Source organism: Ambystoma mexicanum, chromosome 6p, assembly GCF_040938575.1.
Source record: "Ambystoma mexicanum isolate Mex_15411 chromosome 6p, UKY_AmexF1_1, whole genome shotgun sequence".
In the NCBI taxonomy this organism is placed as follows: Eukaryota; Metazoa; Chordata; class Amphibia; order Caudata; family Ambystomatidae; genus Ambystoma; species Ambystoma mexicanum.
In genome coordinates, this window is record NC_090935.1 from 1,110,964,183 (window position 1) to 1,110,976,676 (window position 12,494).

Genomic DNA, 12,494 nt, shown 5'->3' on the forward strand with positions numbered 1-12,494 from the left:
GTTTTGGCCGTCTTGATTCGACTTGGCAGTATGGGCTAGCCTTCCCTTTTGTTGTGAGGCCTCTCTGCTTCTTGTCGTGGGGTGACAGTGGCAGAGAGTCTTTGGGAGTGCGGGGGCTCTGTTCTGTTGCAGGCATGTCACATACCACCCGCTCCTCAGAGACACACGGCCCAGGATGCACCGGATGTTAGCTGCATTATCTGGGGGAAGGTAAGGAGAGGGGAAGACTGTGCTTGATGTTTTCCCCTCTCTTGCTGGTATGGCCATCTTGACTCCTTCGAAAGGCCGTTACCTCGTGCTCTGTGTACACATCTTTATTGGAAATGATGGCAAGCGCTTGGCAGTATGGGCTAGCCTTCCCTTTTTGTTGTGAGGCCTCAGACACACACAGCCCAGGATGCACCGGATGTTGGCTGCATTCCTTGCGTGCTGCCTGTGAATACGGCGCAGAAAAAAAAAAAATAAAAATTGGACACATCTGCAAGCGGCCGGAAGGGTACCGGCCTGGCATAGTCTACACTTCGGGTTCGAGTATCAGCGGTGCTGACTCGGTCCTTCAACCTTCCTAGACCGAAGCATTGGAACGATCTAGAGCATGGGGCTACCAGCTACTGGATACAGGGCTCAAGCCACCTCTCAGTCATGTGGCATGTTAGTGGTGTGTTTGGGTCTGTGCTAGCTATGGACGCAGACTCCTTGTCCTGTCCTCTTCCTCTAAACTGCGGGAGGGAAAGTCGAAGGAGTTGATTTGCTTTTCCCTTGTCCGGCATGGGATTATGGAAAATGCATCATGGAAGTAACGACCATGCAGGGGGTTCCCAGTGTCTCTTCTTTTAGGGCCTAGGTCCTCCGGTGCCGACGTGTTGCTTTCACGCCTCCTCTCAGACTTGTGGGAAGTGATAGGGCACATGGTGGCACATGTCTGTGCTTAGAGGGGTTCTCAGAGCCCCTGGTGCCGGTGGAGGGGGATGTCACTTCAGTGGGTTTTCCAGTATAGGCATTTCTCAGGTAGGGGGTTGCCTTTGATGTCGGCTATCCGGGATGGATTGCTTTGCCCCGCTTTGTGACAGTACTCTGCCCTTTTGACGCCAGCCTGGTGGCTCCTCTGTCAGCTGAGGGGGCCATAGTCTGCTGAACTTCTGGGCTGTCCAGTATCTTCCTTTTGATAGGTCGGATCTTTTTGTGGGCTGACAAGCATGCTGTTATATTGTGGCGCAGGCCTGTTCCAACGTCCTGTGATTTCCCTCTGGTGCAAGTGCAGTGACTGGCGGTTTTCCCTGGCTCCTCGTCTCTATCTTCTCGGAGGTGTATGGGACCGGTGGGGTTCGGCTTCCTGGGTAATGGGCTCCTTCTGGAGGGGGTATCAGTTGCCGTTCCTGTCTCCTCCTGTCCAGGTTTGCATGGTTAGGACTTTGGTACCCAGCTCACGGTCCAAGTAGTTGGCTATGGGATCCGTTCTCTCCGAACGGTTGTTGTGGGTTACCGTCTTGCCCGTTCCTCTCCCTGTTCAGGGTCAAGTTTTCTACTTGCGGGTGTTCCTGGTCCCTATGCCTTCTAGGATGGGTCTCAAGACCCTGCACTGCTTGTCCGGACGTCTGGGGAGAGCGTACTCTGGATGTTGTGCAGGGGGGGCGCTTGCTGGCTGTTCTGGGCTGGGTTCTCAGAAGGCAGTATGTCTCGGCTCGCCTGTTGCTGAAGTTACGGGGCACGTGGCGTCTTGCATGTTTTCCAGTTCCTTGAGCCCGTCTTCGGTTACGTCTCCTGGTGTCTTATACTCTCTCCCACTGGCTCCCGACATCTCAGCTTTCGTAGTTTTGTTTTCAGTGTCCCCAGCGCTGCGAGTGTCCCTGCTATGGTGGCGGGGGGTTTCAGGTCTACAGGCTGAGGTGTGCTTGGTCCTTCCTCCTGTGGCCTCTCCTAGTACCAACACCAGCAGAAAGGGTCTACATTGGGGGTCCTCTCAGCTCAAGGGTTGTGAGATCTGGGGAGAGCCGGCGATCATCCAATTGGCAAGAGTTGTGCCATTGTCCAAGCTCTGGTGTACTTTGAGGAGTTGCTGGACGGTCGGCGGTTTTTGGTCCGATCGGACAATACGACGGCCTTGGCATATGTCAACTGCAAAAGGGGTTCCGGCCACTCCTTGAATGCTCTGGCAGCGCTGATAGGCACCTGGGAGGACTCTCATCTGGTGTCTCTGGTGGCCTCACGTATCAGAAGGGTGGACAATGTTCAAGCGGATCTTCTCAGACGCCGGTTTTCACTCCTCTGCGGAACTGGTCCTGTTGGCCCAGGTCTTTGCGGTGACCTGTGTCAGTTTAGGGTCCCTGGTTCTAGACCTGTTTGCATCCCCGGCCTCAGCAGAAGTTCCCCTCTTCTGCTCTAGGTTTCAGGCTGAGGGGATTGGGGGATGGACGCCCTCTCTGTACAGTGGCCTTGGGGTTTTTCCTTTATGCCTTTCCGCCTATTCCCCTTCTGCCCCGGGTGGTTTGGCGCATCAGAGTGTCCAGGGTGACTGTGTTGTTGTTAGCTCCGTTCTGGTCCCGCCGGAGTTGGCTCCCCTCTCTGTTGGAGCTTTGGTCCTAGGAACCTTGGCTGGTTCCGAGGTGGCCGTGTCCCCTTCACGGGGATCTGCGGTTGGAATTCCACCAGATGCAATGGGCGGTGTGGCTATTGCTCAGTCTAGGTTGATATCTCAGGGGTTCTCAGATCCTGTAGTTGGGTCCAAATGGATGCTCTTAGACCCTCCACTCTGAAGGTGTTAGGCAGACTCTGGGGCCATTTCCGAGACTGGTATGGGCGGTCTGGGATCCCTCCCCTGCGTTCTGGCCTCTGCTATCCTTCAGTTCCTCCAGGAGGGGTTTTGACAGGGGCCTGGCAGTTTTTCCAGGCTTCGCTCTCAGTGGGCCTCCATGAAATTACTTTTGGGGGACTCTGACGGTCACTTGGATGGGGAGGTGTTGGTGGGGAAATTGATCCAGGGTTTTTCTTCTTCCCGTCCTTGTGCTGATAAAGGGCTTTCCTCTTGGGATCTCCCTCTTGTATTACGGTTCCTTCACGGGCCTCCTTTTGAGCCCATTTCCGAGATTGATATCAAACATCTTACACTGAAATCTGCTTTTCTTATTGCCCTCACTTCTGCCCGTAGGCTTGGGGAGATTGGGGCTCTCTTATGTCACGCTCCTTTCCTGAGGGTGCTGCCAAACTCGGTGGTGCCGGGGTGTGGTCCGATGTTTCTCCCTTCAGTTGTCTCTCGGTTTTCACACCTCTCAGGGTCTGGTTCTCCCTGACTTCTTTCATGATCCAAGAACGCCTGAGGAGGTGGCTCGGCTTAACATTGATGTCCGACGGGGCGCGTTGGAGTATTTGGCTTGGTTTGCTTTTTCCACCAATCTGATAGTCTTCTGATTGCTTGTGGTCCGGCTGGGGCTGGGCATAACGCATCTGTGGTTTCCATTTTCCGGTGGTTCCGGGTTGTGATCTCTAGGGCCTATGTGGCTTCTGGCCTGCCTGTGCCTGCGCACAATCAGGGGCGGTCTGCCAGGGGTTTGGCGGCTTCCTGGGCCGATGCAAGGAGGGTTTTTCTCTGCAAGAGATTTGTATGGCTGCCGCCTTGGCTGGTCTAGGCATTTTCATCAACCGCTATGGGTTGAGTTTCTCCCACTCGGGGGTTGGTTCCTTCGTGGTTGGAGTTTTGTCTGTGGGGATGTGATTTAAGAGTTATTGTGGGTGTGTTTTGCTGCACTGTTTTTGGCTCTGTGTCTCATTGGGACCTTTTCCCCGTTGCAGCTTTGGTATACCTCATGAAGTAAGTACTGGGACGAGGAAGAGTGGACGTGGAGGTAATGCTCTGATTACTTACCGGTAATCTTCATTACTCCTAGTCCTACTCTTCCTCGTCACAGTACTGACGACCCTCCTCACCCTCCCTCCGGGGAAGGTCCCATGCTCCGGCTTGGTAATATGAAACTCAGTGACATGGATGTGGGGGAGGAGTTATAGAGATTTAAAGAAATAGAAGAAGGTCCTGTGTCGGAGGCAGGTGCCTCATGAAGTAAGTACTGTGACGAGGAAGAGTAGGACTAGGAGTAATGAAGATTACCGGTAAGTAATCAGAGCATTCTATTGCATGATATGGAGGCTTTTATTATGCACTGCAGCTGAAGCATACAAAATAGGCTTTTAATAAAATGGTTAAAATGTAGATGCATTAGCCCAATCGGCTGCCCTGAAAATATCCCCTAGACGGGCCCCTACCCAAAAGGCCATGGATGCCATGGCCCCTGCTGTCAGAATGAGCATTATAGGAGCCTCCGTGTCATGTCTTAGAATTGACCATGCGTCTGGTATATATTTACCTAGTATTGACTGCTTATTATTAAACTTAATGTTGAAAGATGAAGAACTAACTCTGGACTTTGTTCCAGGAAAATATGCTTAAGCTATCCAGTAATGCATACACTTAGTTTGTAACCTGGAACGCCCTCAGTCTCTCTTTTGTGTCCAGGGTATCTAATGGCAAATGCACCTCTTTTCACTGAACACCAGTGAACTGCACTCCTTAGCGAGCTGTGTCCTGTTCTTTGTCTCAGCAAGAACCTCACTGTTCACTTTCCAACCGATATGGACCACTAACTCCCACGAGGCATGTGTGAATGCTAATCAGATATTCACTACTAGTGTTCGACTCTTCTGTTGTCCGAAAGTCAAACCTAACTAGATGCTTTCTCTTCCTCTGAACTCTATAACGTTCCTTGCTGTTTAATGTCTCACCTCTGCCTCCTACAGTGTTGGTCTTCCTACCAAGGAGTTAAAAATATCTGTGCATGCAAAAGAAAGGATGATGAGCGTAGCAGCGTAGGAGAGGAGACAGGGATTAACCACACGTTGCCTGCTGGAAGCAGGCAGACACACCTTTCTGCAGCACCTCTCCTCTATCTCAATCTCTACCTGTGGTGTTCCTCAGGGGTCTAACCTCTCTCCCTAGCTGTTTAACCAATACCTGGTACTTCTTGCCCACCGCATTGCCGCTATATGCCCCAACTTTCAGTGCTATGCGGATGACACTCAGCTCATTTTCAGGCTGCCTTCAGCCACCTCTTTTACTTCTCTCATCTCTGACTGTCCGCCATCCAGGAGTGCTGTGCCGCCAATGATCTCTGCCTTAATGCCAGTAAGACCACAATTCTCCTCATCGGCATACCTGCTCCCTCCTTTCCTGTCACTCTCTGGCTGGCCTCTCTTGGCCCTCTTCCTGTTCTCACCTGTGAGGCTAAAAACATTGGTGTCCTCTTTGACGCCACAATTTCCTTCTCTCTTCACATCCCTGATGTCCCTAAGAAGTCTCACTACCAGCTGCCCCACTCAGAGGTATTCTTCATTTCCTCTCCTTCCCCCAGAAGCTAACTGTCTCCAGAGCACTGGTTCTCTCTGGGCTGGACTACTGCAACAACCTCTTTCTAAATCTGCCTGCCTCTACTCTCCACCCTCTGCAACTCATCCAACACAGGACTGCAAGGCTTGTCCTTGGCCTCAAGCCCAGGGATTGGATCTCTCCAGGACTCAAATCTCTGCAATGGCTCCCAGTGGCAGCGAGGATTAAGTTCAAAACCCGCTGCATTGTCCACAAGACCTTTTGGGGCCTGGGACCTCAACACCTTCAACTCTCTCTACCTAAATATCTTGCTTCTCGAACTCTTCGTTCATCTGCCTAAAACTCCCTCAAGGTCAGTCGCTTCTCCAAGCAGCGAGTTGGTGGTAGATCTCTTTCTTCTGCTGCGGCCTCCCTCTGGAACAGCCTCCCTGACTCTCTGAAACTTGAGGAGAACCATCTCCTGTTCCGGTAGCACCTGAAGACCTTCCTCTTTGCTTCTGCTTTCTCCCTCCTCTCCCCTGCTGATCTCCTGACTGAATCTGAAACTGCACTGGTTACATGGCTACCCTCTGATCTTGGGACCAAGTCCCCCCCTAGTTTCAAACCTGCACTGCCCCCTGGCAATCCTGCACTCGGGGACTGTTTCTGTATCCCTACAGCCCCTATTAGCACTTGACACCTGAACTCTGCACTTACCCTTGCACTTTCCACCAGCTGGCTGCACTTTTATTTATTGTCTTTATTTATTTTACTGCTATCGTATGTGTGCACTGCCCCATCCCCCTTCCCCCTGCACTTTTCCCCTTCCCCTGCACATGTCACCTGGCCTAGTAGGATCATTGTCTCTGACTCCTCTCTGTTTCCCTTCCCCTGCCTCATCGTACCTTGTAACACTCGTGTGTAGGCGCTTTATAAATGCCTTATCATATGATATGATATCACCATGCCACCTCACCTGGGGTCATGGCACTGCTCTGGTCTTCACATGCATCCAGCGCTAGCTACTGACAAGGCCAACTGAACACTACTCCACAACCGCACTCAAGAAATGTCATTGTAATTACTGTAATTCTAGCTCTGAGATGTTTAATCATGTACCACCCTGCGATGCAGGCCTGGAATGCATTTCCGTGCCATGTTGCATCGCTAAAATGTTTCCTATGATGGCAGCTATGCCAGCCAAAGAGAGAGTATTATCTATGCATGCAAAGGCAAGGCCTATTATAGCAGTAAGGAGGCACATGTAACTCTATTGTGCCCACAGAACTCACAGACTCACCTAAGATCTAGCACCAACCTCTAAATAGAAACAAGACACTACGAGAAAAGAACATTCAGAGGAACTGCCATCTCCCATCTTATAGCCAAACTATGGATCCCGAAGGAAATAAAGTATGGATCGCAAAGGGAATAAAAAATCCCTACAACTTCAAAACTTTCTTGAAGAACCAAAGATCCTTGATATCTTTCAGTCAGGGTTCAAACCATGTCATGGCACTGAGACCACTCTTGTGGCCACCTGGGATGATGGCCTGAGGGATGTTGGTGGTCTTAGTATGCTTGTCAGGCTCGATCTATCGGCAGCCTTCAATACAGTTGATTGTGAGATTCTCTTTTTCAGACTGGCCAAGATTGCTACAGTGTCTCATGAATTTATTAAGTGGTTCATTTCATTTCTCGCTAACGGAACTCAGCAGGTGAAAATGGGAGGTGATTGCTCCGACTCTCTTCCTGTTCCTTGTGGAGGTCCCCAGGGGTTGCCTCTTTCACCGTTGCTATTGAATATTTATATTCAGCCCATACTAAATATCTTTGCACAATTCAATTTAAGTTATTATTCTTACACCGACGACACTCACATTTACGTCAGGCTTAAAATTCCCCCGGAAGCAATCCAACGAATTCTAGCCTGCGCCCCAAAAATAAGATGTTGGATGCTTGAAAAGAGACTTCAATTAAATCCTTCAAAAACAGAGATTATGCTACTCAGTTAAAACAATCTGCTGGCAAGCTCACAGCCTTGTATCACTTCCTCTGCTCTTTTTGAAGTACCCACAGGGTTGGATTGGCCCGTCGGCTAATCGGCCCGTGGCCGATCCGAAATCCTTAGAGGCGAGCGAGGGGCCGGGTTTCAAGCCCACGGTCTCGCGCCGGCTCAGAACTGCCTGCAGGCTCTTTCTACTCTGACCTGCTCTGTATGATCTGGGCCTGCAGGCAGCGAGTCGGTGCGCCAGGTGTACTGATAGTGAAGGAAGTGTTACTTTTTTACAAAACACTGGCAGTGGGCCTCAACCAGACCCGCTCCCAGTGTTTTGGAAAAAAGGTAACATCCTGCAACTGCTCGCCGACGCCCGCCCTGGAAGGACTGTGGCAGCAGGGCAGGCTGCAGGAGGAGCAGCGCCTGGAGGCTGTCACACACAAGACTAGATCAGATAATTGATTCTGATTTTGGCACACAACCCGCCTCTCCCTGCAAACTGAGCCCAGGCCGCCGGATCCCACCACCCTCCTGTTTATCCGACCGGTCGGGGAGAGCTTGCAGCCTGCAGAGAGCCCGCACAGTCAGACACAAATTGCCATGGTGGGTCTAGCGCCCCCTTCAGATGGGATCTGTGGCCCCACTAGAGTACTCTACGGCACTAGGACACAGCTTGAGTTAACCGCACAAAGACCGCTCCAGGTCTTTGACGTAGAAACCCTCTACTGGTTGAAAAGGATCAACCTAATTACCCTGGATGAAACTGGCACGGAATGGAAACTGGAAGCAGAATCGATGTGAAGGCTCATAGGTTAGTGTTTTATATAGGAGAGAGATCCCGCTCAGAGAGGACACCCAGGCGCTGTGCACCCCCAGACATCCGAGGCTCACCGACTAGCCCAGGACCGAGGTGCGTCTGAAGCCGGAACCCAAGGTCGCAGCTCTGCCCTTGAGGTAAGGAGAAGCCGCCCGCTAATTATAACGTAACGGAAGATCCTAAATGCATGATAATATGCAATCTTCACACCTCCCACCCCCGCCAAAAGTGAAAACCTTTCCTTAAAGTTGGTTTTGTTAAGTTTCGTTGATAAGTGCGCTGTTACTCGTCCTCGTGCGAGATTGTGATTGTTTTATAGCACCTAGAAACGGTGCTCATGGAACCGCTGACCATCCGTAGTGACCAACACTATTTATCCAAAGTGGTGCCTTCACTTCCAAAATGTCCGTATTCACTGCAGAGCAATCGCTACCTAGCGCCAATGATTTCTCCTCCGCCCCCACCACTTTCAATCCGCCGTATTCACTACAGAGGAATCCACCACCTAGCACCAATGTGCACCATTTCTACCCGCTACAAAACGTTCTTTGAAGTGTCCTCCATTCGTTATTAAGAAATGGAGTATACCCGCTCTATCCATCACTACACGGATTTCAGCCCCCGCTGCCGATCGCACTTGCAGGTAACATGTGACTGCCACAGAACCCCCCCACGCGACCCCTGCAACAGACCCTTTCCAAGGCGCCTCGCATGCACACTGAGCTCAACACCAGGTCGGCACACAAGGAGTTTTGGCAAGGCTAGGAATACATGTGTGATGCTATCAGCCCCAATCTACACTAATATACGTTCAGTGACTCCTATTTGGCTTTATAGCACCTAGATGCGGTGTTCATGGAACCGAGCACAGCAGTTGCCAGCGGCCAGGACCAGGCTTGGTCGCCGGGCTTCTGTGCTCAGCCGTAGCCAGTAGTGGGCTCACTAGTCCTGGCAGTGCCCAGGCACCACCAGGCTGCTCATGACCTCCCTGGTCCAGTACTCCGGCCCCTACACTGGTCGCAGCACGTCTGCTAACACCGTTTATCCAAAGTAGCGCCTTCCCATTGAGCATGTCCGTATTCAGCAAAGAGAAAACGGACCTAGCGCCAACGTGTCTCACTTCTCAATCTCACCACTACAAAACGTTCTGTTATGGGTCCCGGCCACCCCCGGGGAATTAGAGAAAGCCAAGTCTGTCTGTCGTTACTTGGCTTTCAGCTACCCCCTGTACCCCCACACTCCCAGGAAATACAAGGGACCGCTTGCACCAGGACCCCGCCTCCTCCCAAACACACGACAGACCCTTTCCAGGGCGCGTCAAACATGCACTGAGAGCAGAACCAGGTAGGGGTGAGAACGAGCGTCACGATAACCATCCTGCAACGATAAGCCCCAGCGACCCCAATATAAGGGCAGCGACTAATGCATTCACAGGACACTTGACTCAATGCAGTATCGCTACAACTCCCCAGCTTTCCCAGTTCCCTGCGACCACATCCTTACCATATTAACACGCACCCCTTGCAAGCATCTTCTCTGCTCAGTGATGACAGTATTACAACACTGACCTTCATCACCTTGCAAGCTTCCCCAGTGTCACAATGCAAGATTCCCCAGTGTCACACTGCGAACTTCCCGTGGCTTGTGACAATATCATTATTGATTGTTTGATTGTGACAGAACTGCATGCAAAGGTATGTTATTATATGAGTTGTGTTGTAATGTAACAGACACATGAACCCGAAGTAGCATTTTCTGTAAAGTCGTGAATTGACGCGATTCACGGATGATGGTTTGAGGGCCACTTTTTTTGAGGCGCAGGGTGGGCCACTTTTTTGAGGAGAGGGATGGGACACTTTTTTTTTGGGTGTCCGGGCCTATTTCATGTCCCAGTCCGACCCTCAGTACCCACAATTTCTCTTCCAAAGTCAAAAACCTCAGCTGCATCTGGCAGTCCAATTTGAACTGTAATCTACACATCACAGAGTCTGTTAAATTGATCTATTACCAATTTACATTATTGCTGCCTATCCTCCTACTCTTAGCTGAAAATGATCGGCAAGCAGTTGTTGGTGCACTGGTGAACCTCAAGCTGACTATTGTAATGCTCTTGTTATGGGTATCCCAGCCAGCCAGATGTCAGCAGACAGAACCCTGCAGGCAGCCACCAATACCCTGTATCAGGGCCACACCCTGGAACCTGAGCCCAAGCCAAATACACACCTTATACCGGCTTGACAGAGGGACCATAACCACTATTGTCCCCCTGATACATGACGACATAGCGAGCCTGATAAACATACGGACTGCAATCCCCCTCCTTGCAGAAGGTAGTGTCGGTACTGCATTTCCTGGAAACCGGCACCTACCAACATACCGTGGGTGAGCTGCATGGGCTGTCCCAACCCTGTTTCTCAAGGGTCCTGTTCCAAGTCCTGGATGCACTCCTACGCCATGTGGCAGACCACATTGTCCTACCCTTAACCCCTGCCCAGGTGAATGCCACCAAAGTCACCTTCCATGCCCTGGCAGGCATACCCAATGTCATTGGTGCGTTGGATTGCACCCATGTGGAGCTGTTGGCCAGACGTGCCATTGAGGTAGTGTACCGAAACCGGAAACTATACCACTCCCTAAATGTGCAGATGGTCTGTGATGCTGAACACCTCATCACTCATTGTTGTGCTCGGTTTCTGGGATCTACCCATGACTCAATGGTACTGAGGAACTACACGCTGCCAGAGTACATGGAACGGTACAGCGAAGAGCGCACCTGACAGTTGTGTGAGTAGACTGACCAATGCATGAGCTCTGTGTAGTGGGGGTAGATGCACAGGCACCAGAGCATGTGCTTAATGCAACCTAATACACACAAATTGCATCCTTGAGTTGAATGGCATGGAACGCATGTATCAAATGGGCAGACAGATCACACCCAATCCCAATCATTGGAAAGCCAGAGAGGCATCTCAAAAGCACCATATGTACCAAAATGTATCCCACCACTTGCACAAATTCCTGCAATACGACTGGGCACATCCCCCACCGCCTGCATCACAGAAAAGTCAATTGAATGCAGTCCTACTCACCACCAGCAGTGAACCCCACAGCATGTAGCCAGTACACATGCCTGTCACAGGAGCACATACCCATATGCATGTGACATGAATGCAAACCAGAATGTGGCACACAGGTATGAACTGTAGTGATGACAAATGTACGCCATGTAAACGGACAGAGTATGGGCTCACACAATGGGAATAGGAGGGTCAGAAGACATAGGCCAACATGGGAAGGTGTGAGAATCAGTGATGGAAAAGTGACTCCAAACTACCCAGTCAACAACCCTGCATATGGACCAAGATAATTGTCGCCATGCCAATCAACATCTCACTATCCCCAACACAACTGTACAGCAAGCCCAAATTGCAAATTACAGTGCATACACCCACCTCAAACAGTACCCAATATTGACAATGATTGACAATCACACTCATGCTGCATCAGGAGTGATCAACGAGAAACGTATCACTGCACGCATGTACCCATATCCCAAATAGATGCACTTCACAATGGGCCTCATAACGAGCCTGGCGGTAACCCTGTTGGTGCATCCTGTGTGTTGCCGCCAGGCTTTTGATGTTTTTCCGGCGCCTTGCTTCCCAGTGCCACTGGGTCATTACATGCCCGGCGGCCCGGCAAGTCCCCCTTAGCATGCAGTCCCATAGTACACAATGGAAATGTGGACACAGGAGGATCGGCACTGTTGGTAACGTTGCTGGTGCTCCTGTGAGCACACTGCCTACTGGGGCCACAGTGCCCAACAGGGTCAAACCTCTTGCGCGCTGCAACAGCCTGATTTGTAGCACCGTACCAGATATGAGGTTCCTCGTAGGCAGCCACGCACTCTTGAATCCATACCAACATATAGGTACACGTAGCAGCATTCAAGACCATTTCTGTGTATGACTGCAGACAGTGAGCATGTAGATCAGTCTCAGATCAAATGATTGACCAACCATTTGAATAGGGATGTGGCATTACGTATGACATTGCACCAGTCACTAGGATCATCTGTGCCATTAGCTATGTCTTGTGCCTTGGTAAATGTGAAATGATTCAATGCACACTTCACTGACATGACAGTGGCACCAAAATTATTGCACCCCCTTTCTGTCCCTCCCATGCAGGTGTTGCCAGATACCCCCTCACATCAGTATAATACAGGTAAGACAAATGTATTTCCTACAAGTCAGGTCAATTGGGAAACCATACTGATTCCAATGTCTAGGGAAAGACTTTATACAATTTAATCAAAAAAGGAAGTC